The 22,840-nt window shown below is 32.5% G+C and overlaps 1 long non-coding RNA gene across 1 annotated transcript; it reads left to right on the forward strand.

The window, feature by feature from the left end:
- The first annotated feature begins 16,892 nt into the window (after nt 1–16,892).
- LOC149510978 (uncharacterized) lies at nt 16,893–19,507 on the forward strand. Its single transcript, XR_016334572.1, has 2 exons — nt 16,893–17,680; nt 18,269–19,507. It is a non-coding gene; the product is annotated as an uncharacterized LOC149510978 (long non-coding RNA).
- Nucleotides 19,508–22,840: the final 3,333 nt, after the last annotated feature.

A 22,840-nucleotide genomic window follows, 5' to 3' on the forward strand; every position in this document is an offset into this window, starting at 1 on the left:
AGAGAAATTAATTATAGAGGTCAGACTAAACTATAAGAATAATACATTAAAAAATTATTTGAAAGGATTAAAAACATTTAATTATGTTATCAATGATCAAATGTTTAACTCATAAAATAGATAAATAAAAAAATAATAACATACAGATATAATTAATATACTAAAACAAAAAAATGAAAGGAAAAATAGAAAAAAATGCTTCAATGACTTAATTATGATTATCTTTAATGAATTTATTTATCAACATAAGCTATATACATATATATATATATATATATAGTTGTTTCTACAACTATTAAATAAACAAACTCCATATAATTATTTGAACATTAAGTATGGTTTAGTGTCTACTAAATCTTATTCAATCATGTTTAGTTTTGTCCTTGACATTAACTCACAAATAAGTTTTAGAATAATTCTAAATTCTTATTTCACTTTAGCCAAAAATTTCTCAAGTTAATTCAATTAAGACTAGTCGAGATACTCTCTTGATTACATAAGGCAATGAATCTCATATTAATTACTTCATGTATCTTCATATACGTGATGTTATACCCAACAATACTCAACTAGAGCATTATTGATTAGAACCTTAAGTAAAGTCAAATTATAACATTCATCATATAAGATTATAAGTAATCTCAAATAAAAAAATCACTTATATAACCATTACATGAGAATGTAGCTATAGACACTATGTGAACTACCATATAGCATTCTCATATAAGGTCATATTTAGTAAACTTATTCTTGTAATAAGCACCTACATATTAGCTCAATTTTGCCCAAACTTCAACATATGAGATTGATTGCTTGTTTCATAAGTAAGAATATAATTGTGTGCTGGTCTTAACAGTTTTTGTCAATTTTCTCTTATTAATAAAATATCGACTGGAAACAATTTTGGAACATATAACTTTTATGCAATTATGGTCTCATAATTATAATCTTATTATAATTTTCTTGTAAAGCTTTATTTATATTCTGATAACTTTATTACATAAGCATCAACATTGAAATATATGTACACAAGCTCAACGATAAAAAAATAAGATTTTTGTAGGATATTAAATATCAAAGTATTACAAATATGACAATATCTTAATCAAAATATGATTTGATTTAAAGAGCAAAAACCAATACAACTAAATAAATAAACTTCATATAATTTTTTTATTTTTATGCACACTAAGTTTTAATCTCGTTCTATTTGTATTTTTATTTAATGTAAAAAATCATTTTATTTATTAAAAAAGGAGTCTAATAATAAAAATATTATTTAAATTAAAATTTATAAAAAAAAAATTAATAATGATATTTTAATCAAGTACTTTCAATATTTTTTAAATTAAAATTTCATTAAAAATATTTTAATCAATCACTTTTAACACTTTTTAATCTAATTATAAAAAAATTAATAATAAAAATTTCATTTAAATTAAAACTCTAGTGAAGCATGGGTATAATTATTCCGTAGTTTTAGAGGCGCCAAAAAGTAACAAGTCCGTAATGACACAATAACATCCCACCTATTCTGATGCACCCTACCCTGATTGACTCTAAGAAGTCCACAAATGATGTAACCAGGAATCCAAAATCAACCTACACTCAATCTGTCTGACGGCTTGGCATGGTAGAGGGATAAAGGCAGCAAAAGTTGAAATAGCTTGACCAGGCTGAAACTCGGCTGCTCAATATAATTGACTTCAAAAATCAATGACTCAAACATGATGTAACCCAACACAGCTGATAAGATTGCAACCTATAAGTTCCACAGGTTTAGAATAAAATAACAAGCTACCCTTTAATTTTTATGTTGATAGTTTAAAATGTGATACATCTTATATTAAATAAAAAATTTAATTATTAATAAATAAAATTAATTTTTATATTAATTTTATTCATATTTAAATAATTATATTTAAATAAAAATAATTATCATATGATAAATAATTATAACTATTTGAATAAAAATAAATTAGTATTTATAAAGATTATAATTATACAAAAAGTTATATCAGTTGAATAAAAGTTTATATTTATTCATTCATTATAAATAAATCTTTCAGTATAACTATTTTTTCTATTTCTATTCGAAGAATTTTGAAACTTTGTTGTATCTTAAAAGTATAATTATTTTTTTAAAAAATATTCTTTACACCTCAAAACCAAAAACTTTTTTTTTTATTTTTGCTATTTTCTTGTTTATTTTTTCTAATATTTCATGTCTCCTTAGAGGATTAATCTACGGGGATTATAACTGAAGTTGTTGCCATTATGGTAGGCTATTGCAAATTGGTCTCATTCCCATATAATATTCTAGCTTAAAAGTTACATCCACTATCTTTTAAAGCAGTTTTTCATTAACTTGAAAGCAAGTTGTAGTATCAGAAAGGATCTCATATAAGCAAACTAAGGAAAAAGGTTAATAAGCTGTTGAATCACCCTAGGATCTAGATGATCGAATACAATGGTGTCTTACATGTCTCTTCTGCTTTCTGTTTTTTATGCTACCAGTTAGGGAGGGCATAACCAAAAATAAAAGAATAAAAAATAAAAAGAGCCTTTTAATATACAGAACTGCAAAAAGAACAAATTAGTTAGCGAAAACTTTCCATCTTGGTATCAGATGATGAAAGCAACAGAATAAAGAAGCGTAGTAGATGAAAGTAAATGCAATAAGAAAACAAGGAAAGAGAATGTCCCCAAATCCAATCATATCATAGCCACCCGTGGATCAAAAACTCTAGAAACTCTCAAGAGCATGGGAATCGATTCGCCATCACTATTGTCACCTCGAGCAACCTATTAGCAGGAGCAAAGTGTTAAGAGATCAAAGCTCGTCCTTGGACTGTCACTTTATATTATAAGCTTTAGGTTGACAGGATGTTGAGTGTAATTATAAAAAGAAAAACAAAACAAAAGAGGAGCCAACTTGGATTATGAATTAGAAACTTGCTATGTGCTAAGACCACATTTATTAAAGCGGAATTGTGGGCAAGGAGCAGAATTTTACATTTTACTATAAGTATCTAGTGCCAACATCAAACATATTTAAAAAATATATATTATGCAGCTGAATTGACCTACCAATTGAACCAGTTTACATTGAAAGTAACCCTTCAAACACATTGACATCTAAAACACTGTTGATTCTTTTATGTGGTATCAAAGCCTTCTTGACCTAGCTGTTTAGAGTTTACATTTAAATAGGCCCTCTTCTAATAAATAAATCTCAGCACAAGTTTGTCACAGACCAGCTTGGTTTACACTTCATAGGCCTTGTCTATAAGGATGTTTGGGGTTAAAAACTTATTCTCAGGCCTTAACCAAATTGCATAGTCTAACTGGTTGTTTGACAGGAAAGATTAGGACTACAAATTACATGATTGACAAAAACATGCTTTCTGATAGGAATGTTGTCTATTACATAAAAGAGAAAGAAAACAAAGAACTTAAAACCAAAAAAAAAAGATGTAGCCACAAGCATGCAAAAAGTCCAAAATAAAAATACAATAAAATCAATTTAGTAGCTCCATGCATATTTTGTAATCTAGAAATCATTTCTTGTAAGTCAAACATGAGAAGCATATGAGAAAATCATAGCAGCAACCAAGCCAAGCAGGGAACCATCCTTTGTTCGATCAACATATATTTGATTGTGTTATTATTTATGTCCATCAGTACTACTGCACCAGCTAATCACGAGGAAATTATGAGACCGTGGCTTTCCAATATTAACAAACTGCCACGATCGACTTTTGATGGTATTGAATTGAGTAATGAGAAAAGATGTTGCTGCTCAATTGGACGCAAATTTTCAATACGTTCCATGGAGTCAAACCAAAAGACTAGTCAATGCTTTACAATAATTAATACAAAGCAAAGTTAAATCAATTCAAAAACCAAAAGGATAAGCACTTACTGCAACCATCACACTCTAATGGAATATAAGTGGTGATAGGAAGACACAGAAGATGTCATAAACAAATGCAAAACAGAGAAGTACTACAGCAACCTGAGTCGTGAAGACAATTAGGGCAAGGAAAGAAACATAATTCATAACTACTTCATAAAAGAGACCACAGCACCTTGATATTAGGTAGTCGCCAACTGTAAGACTGTTATCATCAAACAGATACCCTTTTAAACCCAAAAAAAAAAAAAATCAATTTTAAGGTAGTCAACAAACACAAAGCAAAACTCATCTGAACAATGTTGAAGCCAACTTCTATGCAAAACAACAGCAATCAAAGTTAACACAAACCTCATGTTACTTAATACAAACGCAAAGCATTTCTAATCATTAGTTGTATATATTTATTGGGCATGGTTATATATTTGGAGGTGCTAATATTTTCTGTAATGCATTTCCATTTTGCAAACAAAGAGCTGCAAAAATGTAAGAAAACAGGGAAAAAACCAATAACTCACAAGCATAGTCTGTTGTGAACATGCTCTGTCTAACCATTAGCAGATTCGAACATAGATCCAAACATACATGATAAATAACACATTAGTTGCAAAAGTATCTACATTACTTGAATACCGCCAATGCAGAAGAGTACAATCAGCAACCAGACAAACTAAGAGGACATGAAAAAGTAGAGTAGCACCAAAAAAGTGGATGCTGTTACACAAAAACTGTTGTTAGTTTAGAATGTGGTGCATCTCATATTTGATAGAAAGATTTAATTATTGATAAATAAAATTAATTTTTATATTAATTTTATTTATATTTTAAATAATTAAGTTTGAACAGAAATAATTACCGTATGATTAATGGTCATAACTATTTAAATATAAATATATTATTATTTATAAAGGTCATGATTATATAGAAGATCATAACCATCTGAACAGTGTTGGACAAAAAGCCCTAATCTAATTCATGTCAGCGGAAGCATAGTCAAATAATCAATCAAATACATAAGAGATAATAATTTAATATGATTTGGTCCAACTAACCTACGTCCATAGTTGAGAAACAAGATCCAGTAGTTGTAAAGAATTATAAATTTACATCAAAACATATCAACCACTCAACAATCAATACCTATAGACCCTCTCAATCTCCTTTAGTCATATGAAATATTCTCAACCCAAACAAACGTATACCTACGTGCACCCTTTCAACACAACCAAACACATACCCATATGTACACATTCATCATACCTATGTGGACCCTTTCGATCTTCTCTAGTCCACTCACAAATAAACATATACATCCATAAGATGTAAATCTTCAGTAGTCTTATTGGGTGTCTATCCATAAAATCTTATAATTCTGTTACATCTTTTTCTCATACCTAACACTTTAGAGACTTCACCTATTTATAACCATACAAACTTGCCTACTAAGAATCTCTTTCTTTCTAAAATTCTTTTTTTGCAGATCATACTTGCCTATTAAAAATCTATTTCTTTTTAAAATTCTTCTTTTGTAAGTCTTCTTGCCATCAAGTAATATCTAACAATCTTAAACAAATCTTTTATGGGATTTGCTCACTATTCTAATAATATTCATCTTGACTCAAATTTCATCAAATCATCTGTCTTCATACTAGACATACTTGACTCCACTTGTAATGAAAGTTTCACAATCATCTTCTCTTGTGTGCCTTCACACTTCACGTAAATCGATCATTAATTCTCAAAACTTGAACTTGAATTTTTTTTTTGAATCAAGCTCCTCTAGTCTTGCTTCTTCCCATATCTTAAACCTTCAGCTCTTTTCACATCTTGAACCATGCTTTGATACCACTTGTTGGAGATTATTACAGCTCTGATACCACTTGTTAGGCCAAATAGCCTCTAATCAAATCACACTAGTAGAAGCATAATCGAACAATCAATTAATAAAGCACATAAGAGATAACAATTTAACGTGATTCAGTCTAACTGACCTATATCAATAGATGAGAAACAAGATCTACTAGTTGTAGAGAATTACAAACATACATCAAAACATATCAATCACTCAACAATCAATATCCATAGATTCTCTCAATCTTCTCTAGTCTTATGAAGTATTTTTAACCCAAACAAATACATACTCACGTGCACCCTTTCAACACAACCAAATACATATCCATATGTACCTATACATCATACCTATGTGGACCCTTTCAATCTTCTTTTGTCCACTCACAAACAAACATACACACCTATAAGACGTAAACCTTTAGTAGTCTTATGATGTATCTATCAATAAAATCCTATAACTTTTTTACATATTTTTCTTATATCTAACCTTGTAAAGACTTCACCTATTTATAACCATATAAATTTGCCTATTAAAAATCTTTTTCCTTTTAGAAATTTTCTTTTACAAGTCAAACTTGCCTATTAAAAATCTATTTCCTTTTAGAATTATTCTTTTGTAAGTTTTTTTGTCCATCAAGTAATATCTAACAAATCCTAAATAAATCTCTTATGGGATTTGAGTCACTATTCCTAACAAATAAAAGTTTATGTTTGTTCATTTATTATAAATAAATCTTTTAGTATAACTATTTTCACTACTTCTGATTGGAGAGTTTGAGGTTTTGTTGTATTCTAAAAGCATAATTACCTTTAAGAAAGTATTCCTCATGCCTTAAAGCCAAAATTCCTTTTTATTATTTATCTTTTCTTATTTATTTATTTCTAACAATTTAAAGGTAATTGTGAGAAAGTTTAATTTTGCATAAAAAAGATATAAGGAAAAAAATTGAGATGATTTTGTTGGCTTTGAATTGATTAAGAGTTTTGATTTGACAAAATAAAAATTTGCCAAACTTGTTTCAATCTTGTCTAAGCTTAAATTGAACATTTTTCCACCTTTCTATCCTGCAAAAATTCATTTAAGAACCAAAACAACTCAAATTCTCGAAACAAAACATGATTTATACAAGTTTTGATAGAAGGGATCGATCCCCTCCATTACCAAATCGATCCCCTAACAAAAGGATCAATCTCGTTTTCAACCAGAACCGAAAGTTCTCAAAATTTGGTAAAAATCAATCGATCCCTTCCCTGTAGGGATCGATTGATTAGTAGAATGGATTGATCCCTCATTTAAGGGATCGATCACTTTTTCATACAGAATACTTTTCTCGTGCAATTTTTCAGAAAAGAGATCGATTCCCTCACATAAGAGATCGATCACCTAAAAAAATAGATTGATTTCCTCAAGCAAGGGATCGATCCCCTCTTAAAAGGATCAATCGATTGTTTAAACAGAATGTCTCCCAAGTGTAGAAACCCAGAAAAGGGATCGATCCCCCCACATAGGAGATCGATCACCTAAAAGAATAGATCGATCCCCTCAAGCAAGGGATCGATCGAGTAAGGCAAAATAGGCATAAAATCGAGTTTTCTCAAACATGAACCAATCGATCCCCTAAGGAAGGGATCGATCCCCTGAAGGCCTGAAACTCCCAACAGTTATTTTTTGTCCAAAATTTTTACAGGTTTGAAGCATTAAATGCAATCCAACGGCTTTCAACTTCTTTCTAACTATAAATCAAGCATTCCACTACAGACCAAGAGCAACAAGAGTTAAAGAAACTTATTGCTATTCACCTACCAATTTGCTCAAGCATTTAAAGCTGTAAAAAGAGAAAAAGTACAGAATTCATATCAATTTTTCTTTACTTTCTTATTTATACATTTGTATACTTCAACTTAGCAAACACCTAGCCTTTGTGAGGTTATTAAAGTTTGCCAAACACTTTTAAATTTTTTGTATTTTGAGTGTGTAAGCTTAAAGGGAAGGATAACCCTTAAGAGTGTATGTTGTTGAGTTGAAAAGCTTTGTGAAAGCTTAGTTGTAATCTTTATCAAATAGTGGATTGAACTCCTTAGCAAGAGAGGTTAAAGGAGAGGACGTAGGTGCCTAAGAAAGGATCGAACCTCTATAAATCTTGGTGTTAAATTCTCTAACCCTATCTCTTATTTATATTCATCTATTATGCTTATCTATTTTATAATTTGTGGTTATTGAATATTATCTTTGAAAATTTTATTATAACCAATTTACCCCCTGCTTGGTTTATTCCAAGTCTTTGAGCTAACAGATTTTAAAATCAGTATTAGAGAACTCAAAGTGTCAAAGGTGCTGAAGCATGCTTCTATTTATTTAACCCACGTTGCTGAAGCCTTTGTATCTTCCCTTGATAAATTAGATGAGTTGTGTAATCATGGATTGGTTACTCAAGCTGCATCTCTCATTTTCACAAGTAATTTTGGAGGTAGATAGGCATCGTTGAGCACATTAACTTATATGGGCTTAATTCGACTTCTTTTAACATGTGCAAAGGGGTTTTTTCTGGGAGCAAAAACTTACTTCTTCTTGGGATCAATGGCATACTTAAAGATATACTATCAGGTTTTGGCATTTTTTTAACTCATCTATTCTGCCAGCTTTAAACAGATTAGTGGAGTAGATTTTTTACATTGATAATCTGGCAAATGAGCTTTTTCCTCCATTGCCACAAAGAATTGTCTCCCTTCCTACCAACTTAAATATATTTGTGAAAGGATCCATTGTGACAAGTCATTTGCTAGTAACTTTGGCAAGTAAAAAGACACTAATAGAAATGCTCTTAAGGTTTTAACTTAAGAGAAATTGTTGAATGATCAACTCAAACTTCTTCAACAGTTTGGAATGGATCTCTTTCCTGTTCTTATACATATCTATGGTTCCAGTGTCAATAACATTGTTCGCCACAAATGTCTTTCAATTATTGGAAAACTTATGTACTTCAGTAGTGTAGAGATACTTTAGAACCTATTGAGTGTGACAAACATATCAAGTTTCTTGGTTGGTGTTTTAGCATGTAAGATCCATATGTCTTGGTTCATTCCCTCAAAATTGCTGAGATCTTCATGAAAAAGCTTCTTGGAACCTTCTTCAAAATGTTTGTCAAAGATGGTGTGGTTCACGCTGTGGACTAACTTGTTTTAATTGGTAATCAAAATACCACTCTTATTTAAGCATTTTCTGTTGAAAAGGATAATGACTTTGTATTTAGAACTTCATCACGTTCCATGCATTATAGATGTCCCAATGGTAACTCAATCTTGAAGGAAGTTCTATGGAAGAGTCTAAAAATTCAACATCTTTAAATATTGGCTCACCTCCGAGTTCTGTCAAAATTCTTACTGGTGTTGAGAGTGGTGATCTAGATATGAACATATTGATCACGAAATGATTTTGAAAGTATATAAAATTAGAGTTAAATATATTATGGACTCTTATTTTACATAGGCATATTGGTCTTATGAGTAAAGTTTAAATTTATTATATATTCGAAAATGTTATAACCAATTAAAAGTAGTAAATAACAGAGATATATAAGTTGCACAATGGTGGAAAAATAAAGTTCTCATAACTTTTTTTTTTTTTTGAAATCAAATTTATAGGTTTCAATAGTCATAAACTTGGAATTGGCTACTGGGCAATTGATATATGTATTGGAAACTCATGATAACATTTGAGATAGTTGGTTTTCATAAAAAGCCATCACTATAAATGAGAAAACTTCAATAGCCAAATCTACATGATTTGTAGGTATGATGTGGATTATTATGGTTAGCTTAGAATAGCTATAAGCTAAAATTGATGCCATAATCTTGATCATGTTGTGGTAATTTTTTTTTTATGTATATGGTCTAATTCATGGTTGTACAAATGATTTATCATTTATGGTTTTATATAGTGAAAATTTCAAAGTATATTTACTTTGGAAGCTATGAGTGATTTAAAGATTTTATGAATATGAAAGCTTTTTATAATAGCAAAAAGTATGCTGTTTGATCCATTTGGGTGATGAAAATGATTTTGTTTATGGTAATAGTAAAAAAAATTATGAATAGTTTCCATGATGAAATAGATTCATATAAGTATTTATAAATTAATATAAAAGTCTTAAAAGGAGACTACACAAGCATAATTATATTTAAAATCTGTTTATTAATGTAAACTCTTATATTAAATTAAAATATAAAAATTTTGAAACTTTTATAGAAATATTAAGATATTTGTTAGTTATCTTTCACTAAAGGTGGATTTGGAGGCCTCCTACTTAAAAAAAAAAAAACACCAAATAGTGAAAAAATAAATGAAATGACAACTTGATTAAGTATATATGATATCTTGAATAATTGAATAAGACATTCTTTAATAAAAGAATGCATACTTACACATGGTAGGGTTGAGAAAAATCAAAATAAATAAAAATTACCACCATAGTGTTGTAAGATTTTAGTATAATTTTTGAGCAAATTATACAAGCTAATAATTTTAAACACTTACTAAAGTATAGTCATAAAAAAGTCCTTAAAAAATCTTAAAAGAACTAAAATCATTTGGTTTATTCATTGGGTTTATCTAATTATACTAGAGTGTAATTGTATTAAAAATGTATAAAAGTATGGAAATAGAATCGTTGAAATTAATAAATATAGAGTTGTGGCCACAACCAAAACCAACTATTTCTTAAAATGATAAGAATGAGGCAATAATATCTTGAGCATATAAATGATATGCAAAATGAAAAGTTTGGACATATTAGCCTGAAATAATTATATTAGATATTCAATATCAAGTTAGGGTAATTACCATAAAATAAAATTGAATTACAAGATATTTGGTTAATAGTACTACAAGTAGAATGGATTTAAGTGCTTATTATTAGACACCAATAATAAGAACCTAACTTTGAATTAGTAACCTCTAATTACAAAGTTTAATGGGTAAAAACAAGTTATTGTTATGTGTTTGTTAAACATTAGTAAAATCCATTCAAATTTTAGAAACTAGTGTGATCCATTATGTGGGGATGATGAGTTTTATACTTTTAATAGAGTTTTAAATGTCTAATGCATGAAGACATAATGGAAACTCTATCTATATAAACATAGAAGTGGTGCTGCTTCAACAAGAATAATTGGGGTCTCTCTTGTAAATGTTTATGAATATGATAAGCATATGATCACAATAGTTCTAAAAGCAGCTATAAACCTCTAACAGAAGAATAAATAAGTATTATGTGTGTTATATCTTCAATTCTAACACTAGAAGTTGAGGTTTAATCTATAGACACCATCAACTTTATTAGAATTCTAAGATATATATGCTAATTAAATGTTTAAATTAAGAGATACTTTCTTATATACATAATATTTATTTATGTGAAGGGTAGAAATTAAGCACCAACATTCCAAACTAGTGAGGGATTATTGGTAGTTTAGAATGTGGTGCATCTCACATTTGATAGAAACATTTAATTATTGATAAATAAAATTAATTTTTGTATTAATTTTATTCATATTTTAAATAATTAAGTTTGAACAGAAACAATTCTCACATAACAAATGGTCATAACCATTTAAATATAAATAGATTATTATTCATAAAGGTCATAACTATACAGAAGGTCATAATCATCTGAATAGAAATTTATGTCTATTTATTCTTGATAAATAAATCTTTTAGTATAACCATTTTCACTACTTTTGATTGGAGAGTTTAAGGTTTTATTGTATTCTAAAGGCATAATTCCCTTTAAAAAAGTGTTCTTCATGCCTTAAAGCCAAAATTCTTTTCTATTATTTATCTTCTCTTATTTATTTTTTTCTAACAAAAACTATAGTACCCTTTGCACTAATATTAAAGATTTCTTTCTCATCATCATTGGTTGTTCCAATATTGGAAGATTCCTAGTCACTTAAAATCCCAATATATCACTTAAATTTTCTTTTAATAATCAGATGCCACAATGATAGAATCAGAAAGAAAAGTTAGAATTTAGATAAATAAAGAAAGGAAGAGAGAAATTAATAAAAATTGGATGGTTTATATTAATTAATATTAATTAATATAAAGAGCCAGATACATAACTGGGCAAAAATACTGTAACGCTTAGATGAAAAAGGCTTTGGAACCTACTAGGTGCAAGTGTCACAAGTCGAGACTCAACCTTTAGGCCCACACGGCTCCATGACCTAGGCATGCATTCATTTGACGTCCTAGATCAGTCTAACGGTCCTGGTTCACACCCTTGTGAGGTATTGTTCACTCTGACCCTTCATGGCCTCACGATTTTATCCTACAAAAGGTGTCTCATAAGACAGAGGTGGTGTGAACTCTTTTATACCCTAGTGACCCCTTTTTTATGTTCAATGTGAGATTAGAGTACCCTATCTATTCCTTCTTGGAGTACTTGGCGTGACATTCTCCCCCACCCAACCTCGTGATGCCCTTGTCACGGAGGCTAGCCACCCTATCTACCTCCTTCGAGGTGCTTGGCATGAGTCAAATGGTCTAAGGCCTGCCTGATACTACCTGTCACGGACTCTGACCTAAGACTCAAAATCTATGCAGCCTTAGGCTTGGAATCACCTTCTTTGTACATCATCATACACTTTTGCTTTAGTAATATACACGCATATTCCAATAATTCTCTTATTATCTTGTTTTCTCAAACTTGCGCATTCTGTCCTTCCTATTGTTCTAGTGCCCGCACGCTTGTGTTTTAGGCTAACTTAGGCAAAAAAAAAGTGATTCTAAACCTAAGGTCGCACTAATTTTAAGTCTTAGGTTAGAGCCCATGACACAAGCACTTAGTAGAAGTGCCTAAACCTTTTTAGACCTAGGGGCTAGGCAGGGTGCTTGAAACCAACATGTCTTTAAAAAGGCCTTGGCCAACCTTGTTGGGGCTTGGGCACATTAAAACTCTTAGAAGGCCCTTAATGGCTATACACTTGAACTCATAAAAGTCATAGATACCAAGGGGGCTCAACTATAAATAGGAGAGCCTCCCCCTCATTTGTATAGATATAGATATAGAGAGACACATACATAAAGATACATATAGAGAGATAGGTGACAACAAGAGCAAGTGTACATACATCAAGTAAATATATTACTTTTGCCTTAATCCTTCATTTGCTAGCTTTTTCCTAACTCTAAAGAGGTTGAGTTCCAGCGTAAATGCATGACACAGTGGTTAGTGCACAGCACAAAGAGTCGGTTAAAGGCTTACATATGCACACAAACAGTAGTTTCCTGTCTAAGGCCGTATGGTAGCTAAACTTAAGGTCCTGGCATGTGATAGTTGGTATCAGAGCCAGTTCTAATCAAAGTTGGTATCAGAGCAAGTTCCAACCAAAGTTGGTATCAAAGCTAGTTCCAACCTGAGTTAATATCAGAATAGGTTTGATTGTGGTGGGATTAGAACCTTTGTTATGATCAGTGTTGTTGTTGATTCAGTTGCACGAGCAAATTTTGATTGTGCTATTGACTTGTTGTGGGAAGTGTTGTGCGGGTGAAAGAATGGCCAGTGACCCTCATACAAAGTGCACGAATGATGTATAAGAGGGTCGCCCACCCATGAGTAAGAGGAGAAGGGCTAGTTCGAAGGATATGTTGTCATCTATAGACTTTCAGTTGTTTAAGTGTGAGTTAACCATGAGAGATTTGAGAGATTGGTTCAGAGACACCGGGGATTTCATCCAAGAGCTTGACTTAACACAAGAAAAGCTTAAAGAAGAGATGCACAGTGCCTTGACTTGAGAGATGAAAATGCTCATGTAGCACCATAAAGCTTTAGAGGCTCAGGTGGTAGCCTTGCGAAAAGAGCTAGAGCAACTTAGGCGGGAGTTTACTGCATTTCAAGTTGCCATGATTACAAATGGGTGTTTGGAACCTAGGGTGGAGGTGCCTAAGCTAAAGCCATTCATGGGAAGTCACTCAGCCAAAGAAGTCGACAACTTCATGTAGGGCATAAAGAAGTACTTTTGAGTGGTTGAAACAACAAAAAAACTCAAGGTAAGCACCGCTGCCCTATACTTAATTGATGTGGCCCTATTATGGTGGCATTGAAGGTGCAACAGCATGTAGCAAGGGGAGACTACAAGCACCATTTAGGATTAGTTTACGAAGGAACTAATAAGACAATTTAAGTTGGAGTATACGAAAGAAGAAGCTCAGATGAAGCTTCATTAGCTCACTTAAAGGGAAAGAGTGTGAGACTATTGTTAGGAGTTCTTAGAACTATCACTTATGGTTCCCAACATGAGTGAGCAAGAATCCTTGTTCTACTTTCTCAATGGATTAAAGCTGTGGGCAAGACTTGAGTTGAAGTGACGTGAGGTCCAAGACTTAAGTCAAGCAATTACGATTGCCAAACATTGGTCGAGTATGAGCGTACGAGGTCTTTCGAGCCTAAGGATAGCGACTTGAGTAAGGGAGACAAGAGTAATTGCTCTTTATCAAAATATGAGGCTGAGGAAAAGCCTTGGCATAGCACAACAAAGGCCAAAGAGCTTAAGAAGGACAAAGTTAATAAGGCTATTACCTTTGGTTACTTTTTGTGTTCGAGACCATATAGGCCCAAGGTTTGCCCATAACGGAAGAAACTTGTAGCCATTGTAGAGTCTTGTGAAGAGTCCAATAGCAAGGATAATGGTAGCAATCAACACCCGGGAGACTCCATTGGTGTGAGAGGCTTGATGCTATTCGATTGAACCGAGAGGAGTGGACCTCTCAAGCTCCCGTTGAGGACGGTAAGAATATGGTTACGAAAAGCCACCAGTCGAATCGAAAAGATCAGTCGGACCCTTCTATTAGAGTACGCAGTAGGCGACTCTTAGTTGAAAGTCAATTGGTAGCGATGCAATAGCATCGGGGCAAGAGAAAGGGATGATCACGAAAGTGTACCAAGAACCATTAGGACCAGGGTCAAACATTGATCCAGTGTGAGCATACAGTGAAGAATTGGCATTCCTCTAGCAACTAAGGTGTTGTTAGAATAAGTAGGGCAAAATGTCATGGATCATGCATGAGTCATAGACCAAGAGGTTCACTTAAAGGGACTCGCTTGAGATGGTGCAGGTGAAGCACCAGAAAGGATAAAAACAGAGGCCCTAAAGGCACATATATTACCCAAGTGTGTGGGCCAAGGCCAAAGCCAGAGTGCAGCAATACGCTCGAGGTGAGCTGCACGGTGCCAAGTATGAAGACTACTTATTGGAAGGTTCTAGAACACCCAAGGATGTGGTTCGGCTAGTCAAGCATGGAAGGGCCTAGAACCGCCTAAAGACAGGCCAAATAAGTAGTCACATAAGAGTCTAGAGAGGCTTAGAGGTAGGCTAAGTGCACGAGCACCAAAGGTTCCAAAAAGGCCAAGCGTAGACATAGTGCTAGGCACTATAGCGCCCAGGTGAGGGAAGCTTCTAGACAACCCTAAAAAAGTGGTATGGGCACTAGATATGAGAAGGCTCTAGATAAGCCTAGTCCTAGCCAATGGTGTGGGCATAGAATCCTCTGGAAGAGCCAAATACACAATTTGGAAAAAATACTATAGCACCCAAATAAAGAAGGCTTTGGAACTTGCTAGGTGCGGGCACTCAGCAAAAGTGCCTAGACCCTTCTAGACCCAGGGGTTAGACAGGGTGCTTGAAACCAGCATGTCTTTAGAAAGGCCTTAGCCAACTTTGTTGAGGCCTATGCACCTTATAACTCTCTAGAAGGCCTTTAATGGCTGTACACTTGGACTTACAAAAGCCATAGGCACTAAGGATGCTCAAGTATAAATAGAAGAGCCTCCCCCTCATTTATATAGATAGAGATATAGAGAGACACATACATAGAGATACACATAGAGAAATAGGTGACAACAAGAGCAAGTGTATATACATCAATAAATATATGACTTTTGTCTTAATCCTTCCTTTGCTAGCTTTCTTTTAATTCCAAAGAGGTTGAGTTCCAACATAAGTGCAAGGCACAATCGGTTAGTGCATGGCACAAAGAGTTGGTTAAAGGCTTACTTACACATACGGATGATAGTTTCCCATCTAAGACCGCACGGTAGCTAGGCTTAAGCTCCCAGCACGTGACAGTTAGTATTGCCTCCAACTTTAACCAGAAAGACACACTTTGGTAAGTGTAAAACTTTATATGAAACGTTCTTCTTTATTAGTTATATGATCTCTCCTTTAGGTTGTTCAATTTTTTTTTTTATTTTAGGATTATTGTAGGAAGAAGGTCAATGAAGAGATTTAATGAAATCTAATAGCAGTACCAGATGCATGCAATCGTAAACGTGCACCAATTGGCTGTTCTTTTCCTTGATGGCAAGAAAGAAAATTTTACTCTAGCAACCAAGACCCAGGGCCATAACTAATAATTTGCTTTTCACAATAGATTATCAAATATAAATGATTTATAGCTAAGGTATAAATTAAAATATTTTGGTTGATGCACAAAATTCAAGTGCTTTCATAATACAAACAGTAAGTAAGTGATCTAATTTTTATGAAATTATAAATTAACTTATTTCAATAAAGTTTGCTATAATAACCTTCCCTTTTATAAATCACTTATAAGCCTTTACCATACGTGTGCCATTACTCGTCATGTATGTCTTTAAAATTAAGTTTGTAACAATTAATGTTATATATTATACTTTAAGAAAAAAACTTTAACATTTTATCAATAGATAAGCTTGTTAATACGTTTAATTGTACGTCATGATCGTCATCATCGTTTGAAAATTTAAATTAGAGAAGAAGAGTTAGCAGTCCTCCTAACTCATACAATGAGCAATTACCAAAAGAAAAAAACAAGAAAAAAAGGAAAAGACTTGGAATGTACAAACAGGTGGACAGGCTCTATATCATGGAGAACAAACCCAAATATTATTGTTTATTATACAATTATAACCATTAACAATTTAGTCAATCCCGCTATTGATCCTCTTTCTGCTTCAAAAATAATCAGACTCTCAATCCGATGAAGTTGCCATTGGCTTCAACCAGATGCCTGTTTCTCTCTACAAACATGCCTTTTATATGACGTCTCGGATCAAGATAAATTAAAACTTTTTAGATATAAATTGTTTTGATATTTTTATAGGTTAATATTTTTTTTATAAAATATATTTAATTAAAAATATAAATAAAATAAATAAAAAATAAAAAATTAAATAAAATGTCACGTGACAACTTCAACGAATTATTAAAAAAGATACTTTAATGTAAACAACATAAAACAAAAAGACAAGAAAAAAAAAAAAGGAGAAAAAACCAGGAAAAACCAAGTAAAAGTTAAAAAAATAAAAAAAATATTCATTGGGGTACTTACATGGACATCCTAAAATAGTGGGGATCCATAGGATATGAATTGTTTTATCCGGCTCCCCTTCCGGCTCCTCTGGCTCCCCCTCCGGTGTCTTTCTCCGGTGGGACTTTCCCCAAACTTAAAGCCGCTTGTTCTTCGACTAGGCCCCACTCCAAACGTGTTCGTGTTGGGCGGTTGCTCCTCCTCAGCTTGCACCCTCCAACTATTTGACAAAACTCCTCATTCCTTAACACTCTTTTCGCCCAAGCCTTTGCTCGCACTAGCCCTTACCTGCTCTTTTGTCCTTGCACGTCCAAAGCTCTGCTCGCTCCAATTTCCACTACGCTCACGACCTCTACATTAGCCCACGGATTTAGAGGTTTTCATTAATGCTGTGGGAAAAAATATTTTCATCAGGACAGTGAATCCTGGTCTTGAGGTTCTTGCGTAATCACAGGTTTATTTGGAGATGCTATCTAAAGGAGAATCAAGGAGACTTTCAGAGTAGCATTCTACAAGCCAGAGAGATCAGCAACACCAGCAAACTGATGCAAACTTCCACGGTGAAGGTATTTCAGTGCCTTTTCATTTTACTATCTTCCCTAATCTATGGTTCACTGCTCATTTCTGGGACTTGTTCAAGTGGTACGGTGACATTGTCAATATATACATTCCTGCTAAAAGAAATGTTCGAGGTCAAAGATATGGGTTTGTTAGTTTCAGGAATGTTAAGAATTGTGAGGATTTACTTTTAGCTTTAAATGGCATTTGGATTGGTTCTTATAAACTTAGAATTTTCAAAGCGAAAGGAATAACCGATGTTATAGACCAAGTTCAACACGCTAAGACTGCTAAGATTAGTGAACCTAGTAGTAGGCCTGAGGTCCCTTTAAACAATTGCAAATCTTATGCAGAAGTGGTTAAAGGTAGGTGGCAAGAATATGACTCTTGCAGCCATAAAAAGAGCTTGTCGGAACCTGGAATAAAGAAAATTATTGATTCTTGCATGGTTGGTGGGGATAAGGTTACTATGAGTTCAGTTTCTGTTTCTTATGGTGTTGCATATAATCATATTCAAGTTTCTTCAGACAAAGGGTCTTTAGTTATCAAAATCAATCTAGATGAGATATTAAAAGCTTATGTCTAACCATGTACAGGCCAAGGAGTTATGGGAGTATGCAAAACAGTAAGAAGGTGTTGTCACAAGAGAATCTGTCTTTGGAGGTGGCTAACCATGTATAGGCCAAGGGGTTAGGGGATGAACCAGTACAAGCCTGCCATTTTATTGATGACAAGCAGTCTCTAAGTGGTGCGGTGTCTTTGAATATTCCTAATATTGATCCAATTTAAGAAAATAATTGGAGTCTTGATCCTTTAGTGAGTTGTGAAAGAGGAGTTAAAAGCTATGATGACTGTGATGTGGTTCCAAACTATTATGAAGTAGCAGGAGAACCTCATGACATTAGTGGTGGTCTAGATATGGTTAAATATGGTAATGGTGAAGGGGTATTCAAGGACAGGAAGTCATTAGAAGATCGGCTGAGCTCAAATTCTACTAATTTAGTTGAGGAAGTTGAGAAGGAGAAAGACAGGGAATCTATACAAAATGATGAGAGTGATCTAGAAAAGGACGATGAGGAGTGTGGTGGTAATTGTGAAGATATTGTCGACCATTTTGATTACTCAGGTAAGAAGAATCTGGAAGGTCATAAAGTCAAGAAAAAGAAATGAAAAAAATAAAGCAGCGTAGGAAGGAGATTTCAAGGGTTCCATTGTGTATTCCTGATTCCTCTGTGATCCTTGAAAAGGATAATAGCATTTCAGATAATGATATTTGATGGGTAAATTTGATGCATAGAGAAGAGGCCATCAAAACCTAGGAGCTTGGGAAATGTCTCGGGTTGTCATTTAATGGTAATGAAGAAATTATTATTGAGAAGCTAATGGAATTGGAACAGAGGAATTTAGATGATAATGCTAGCAGCTAGTGTTTGATAGTTGGTACATGGTGGTTCTATGTCTTATGATGGTGTGTTTTATTCTTTAATGACTGGTCATTACTTGATATCTCTGAATCCATAAATATATCCTTTTCTTGCTTTTGATGATTAGTTGTCTATATTTCCTTCAAAACTCAAGTGTGGTGGGCTCTTTCATAATTGGTCATATTTTGGATCCCTGTTTTTGTATCTTGATTACTCATGGATTTTCTGGAGAAATTGTAGGGTGTTTTTCTTTGTTTTGCTGTTAGGTGATCTTTGACACTCATATAGGTTTGTAATGGTATTGGGGATTTTGTTTTTGCTAGTCTTTACTAGCTTTGTAACCTTGTGGTTACTTTAATAAATTTTGGCTTAGCAAAAAAAAAAAAAAAAAGAATTGTTTTGTCGTTTCTATCTATTGATTCCATTCGTTGCAAAATTTATTTAAATAAAAAAAGGTGCGAAAGGGAAAAATCAAATTGGAGTATCATGCGGACACCTACATTGTTTCATTTTTTGTTTTACAAAATTTATTCAGCTAACCTACTTGTAGAATTTATATCCTTATATTACCTGAAGATAGTAGCTAGCTTTAGATTAAAGTAAAAAGTTTGGTATATAAATTTGTGTGCTTTATCTTTTTAAAATAGTGATAGTCAAGACCAAATTCATGAAATAATTCGGATCAATCAGGAAAAAAATTGTATCCGGTAAAATTCATAAACCCCGTGTTACTTAACAAAAATAATTATTGCGTTTTCTTCTACTTATAATTTGTTTAGAATGAATCAATATAGGTTTTTCCTTTTTGCTGGGAAGGTAGTAATTCTTTTCAACTCAGAAGATAACTATGGTTCATGTGTTATCCTTAATGAGTGATAATTAATAAGTTTGAAGCTTAAATCTCTATCCCACACTGCAGTTCATTGTGTAAAAAAAAAATGTCAAGTTTAGTTATCAATTAGTTTTATTTTTACCAAATGTGTTAAGTTTAGTAATACTTCTTTTTCATAAATAAAATCAGTGATAGACTACTAAAACTCTTAGAGAGAAGTAGTATATGTGCAATTTTTTAATTAATTACAGCTTCAAATAAAAAGCAAAAAGTATAATTATATTTAATATGATTCACACAATCTAAGGACAACTATATTCGTATTTATGGAATAAAGATTAAAATAAAATATTTTAAAGAGAAAATAATTGTGTACTAACCAATAAATGTAAAAGTATTGTATTTTGTAGTGTTAAAGTTTATTTATCGAATAAAGATTAAAGTGACAACCAAGGCATAACGAATGGAATGAGAGCAAAGAATGATGAAGATATATAAAAAGGCAAGAGGATTCCATGATTTGGTTCAGGAAAAATCTATGACTACTTGCCTTGGCTTAATTAGATTGAATAAGAAAGCTTTAAATATTAGCCAAATTAATTATAATGATGCAATCGAATCCTTCAATTAGCTCATTCCTTCTGAACGGGCTGTGCAAGTGGAGGCTATCACCTATGTGAACCATGATTTGTTCAAAGCTACATTGGTTGATGATATTAAGTATCCAACTTAAAATCAATTGATAATAAGTAGATGAGCTCAATTTGAATATAAAACTATAAAAAATTAAATATTTATTAAATATGAAATAATATACTTTAACAGGTTTTTATCACATGTAGATGAAGATGGAAAAAGCTTATTAGTGACAGATTTGGAAAAGGTAATGGAAAGAAATCATGGTTCTAATACCATGTTAAGTATCTAATGGAAAGGGTAATGGTAAGAAATCATGGCTCTGATATCATGTTAAGTATTTGATTTAAAATCAATTGATAGTAAGTGAAGGAGCTTAACTTCAATATAAGACTATAAGATATTGGATATTTATTAGATTTGATATAACACTATACTAACAGGGCTCAATTTCAATATAAGATTATAAAATATTGGATATTTATTAGATTTGAGATAACACTACACTAACAGGGTTCAACTTTAATATAAGATTATAAGAAAAGGGCAGAAGAAAGAAATCTTAACTCTGATATCATGTTAAGTATCAAACTTAAAACTAATTGGCAATAAGTGAAGAGGCTCAACTTGAATATAAAACTATAAGATATTGAATATTTATTAAATATGGGATAACACCACACTAACAAGTGACATGGAACTATTTAATAAGTGCCAAGGTGGTCTTCATTACCTGGTTTACGGAAAACACAATGCTTCATATTTTGTCCAAAATTGGAGGACGTCAGTAGTCAAATAAAGTATGCAAGCTAAAGAGTATTATGATATAACCTAAACGATAAGGTAATTCATGGAATAAAGATTATTAGAATAAAATATTTTGTTAAGCATCTAACTTAAAATCAATTGATAGTAAGTGGAGAAACACAACTTGAATATAAAACTATAAAATATTAAAAATTTATTAGATATGAGATAACTCACTTTAATAAACTCATATCATGTGTAAGAAAAAATACAAAAAATCATTCACGTGACAAATTAGGAAATGGCAACGGAAAAAAATTTTGACATTGATATCATGTTAATCATTTAACCTAAAATTAATTGACAATAAATGAAGCGTCCAATTTGAATATAAGATTGTAAGATATTGAAAATTTATTAAATATAAAATAACCCACTTTTAACATATTTAACTAAAGAGAAAATGATTGCTTAACTAGTAACCAATAAATGCAAAGGTATTGTACTTTATAATATTAAAGTTTATTGATAGAATAAAAATTAAAATGATAAACAAGGCACAACGAATAAAATGAGAGCAAGGAATGATGAAGATATATAAAAAGGCAAAAGTATTCCATGATTTTTTATTTTTTTTTGCTAAATCATAAGTTTATTAATAATGATGTTCAAGATACAGTACAGAGTACGTTATACAAGTCACCTTTCGTGCCTTTATAGCCAGGCCGCAAACAATTCGGCTGATGTACTCCCTGCTTTGCCTAGGCATCAGCCATGCCATTGGCTCCACGTAATACAGTGACAAACCTCACCATACCAAGTTCCTTATTCAAGCAATCAATCGTTACAAAAGTCTCCCACATATTCCATGGTCTTGTTTCTTCCTTTGCACACCACCTCACCACCACTGAGGAATCAGATTCTATTATCAAACCCACCTTTTCCATCCCGCCTTTCTTTGTTAGCAGCTCTAATGCTATCTTAAAGGCTAGTAATTCTACTTCACTGGTTTCCTGACTTTCTAACGGTCCTGAAAACATCGCAAGAACAATCATAACTTCGTTTGTAAGAACCCCCCACAACCGGCCGGCCCACAATCACCTTTCATTGAACCATTGACATTAAACTTCAATAGACCCTTTGGTGGAGGTTTCCAATGGGCACCACCTCTACTACCACCATTCTGTAATTTCGGAACACACTTCTTAGGGCACTCCCACCACTCCGATCCGCTACCTTTATACAGTGAAACGTCCTCATCCTTGTCAGGAACATTAGATCATTCACCGTAAAGGCTTTATGATCGAAAACCACTTTGTGTTTTAGCCAATCAAATGGTTCACAATGCAGCTACTATAGAAACCAGCCACCACTTTTTGCAATAACCCATAAACAATGAGTCGAAACCTTCTAAGAAAAATGTCCTTAGCAACTGAGGTTGGCACCCACTCACACACCACCATTCAATAAACTTACACCAAAATCCTTCCACCTATACACATGAAAACAATACATGATCCGTGCCCTCT

This window comes from Durio zibethinus, chromosome 27 (assembly GCF_047325235.1).
Source record: "Durio zibethinus cultivar Kanyao isolate XHJ-2024 chromosome 27, ASM4732523v1, whole genome shotgun sequence".
In the NCBI taxonomy this organism is placed as follows: Eukaryota; Viridiplantae; Streptophyta; class Magnoliopsida; order Malvales; family Malvaceae; genus Durio; species Durio zibethinus.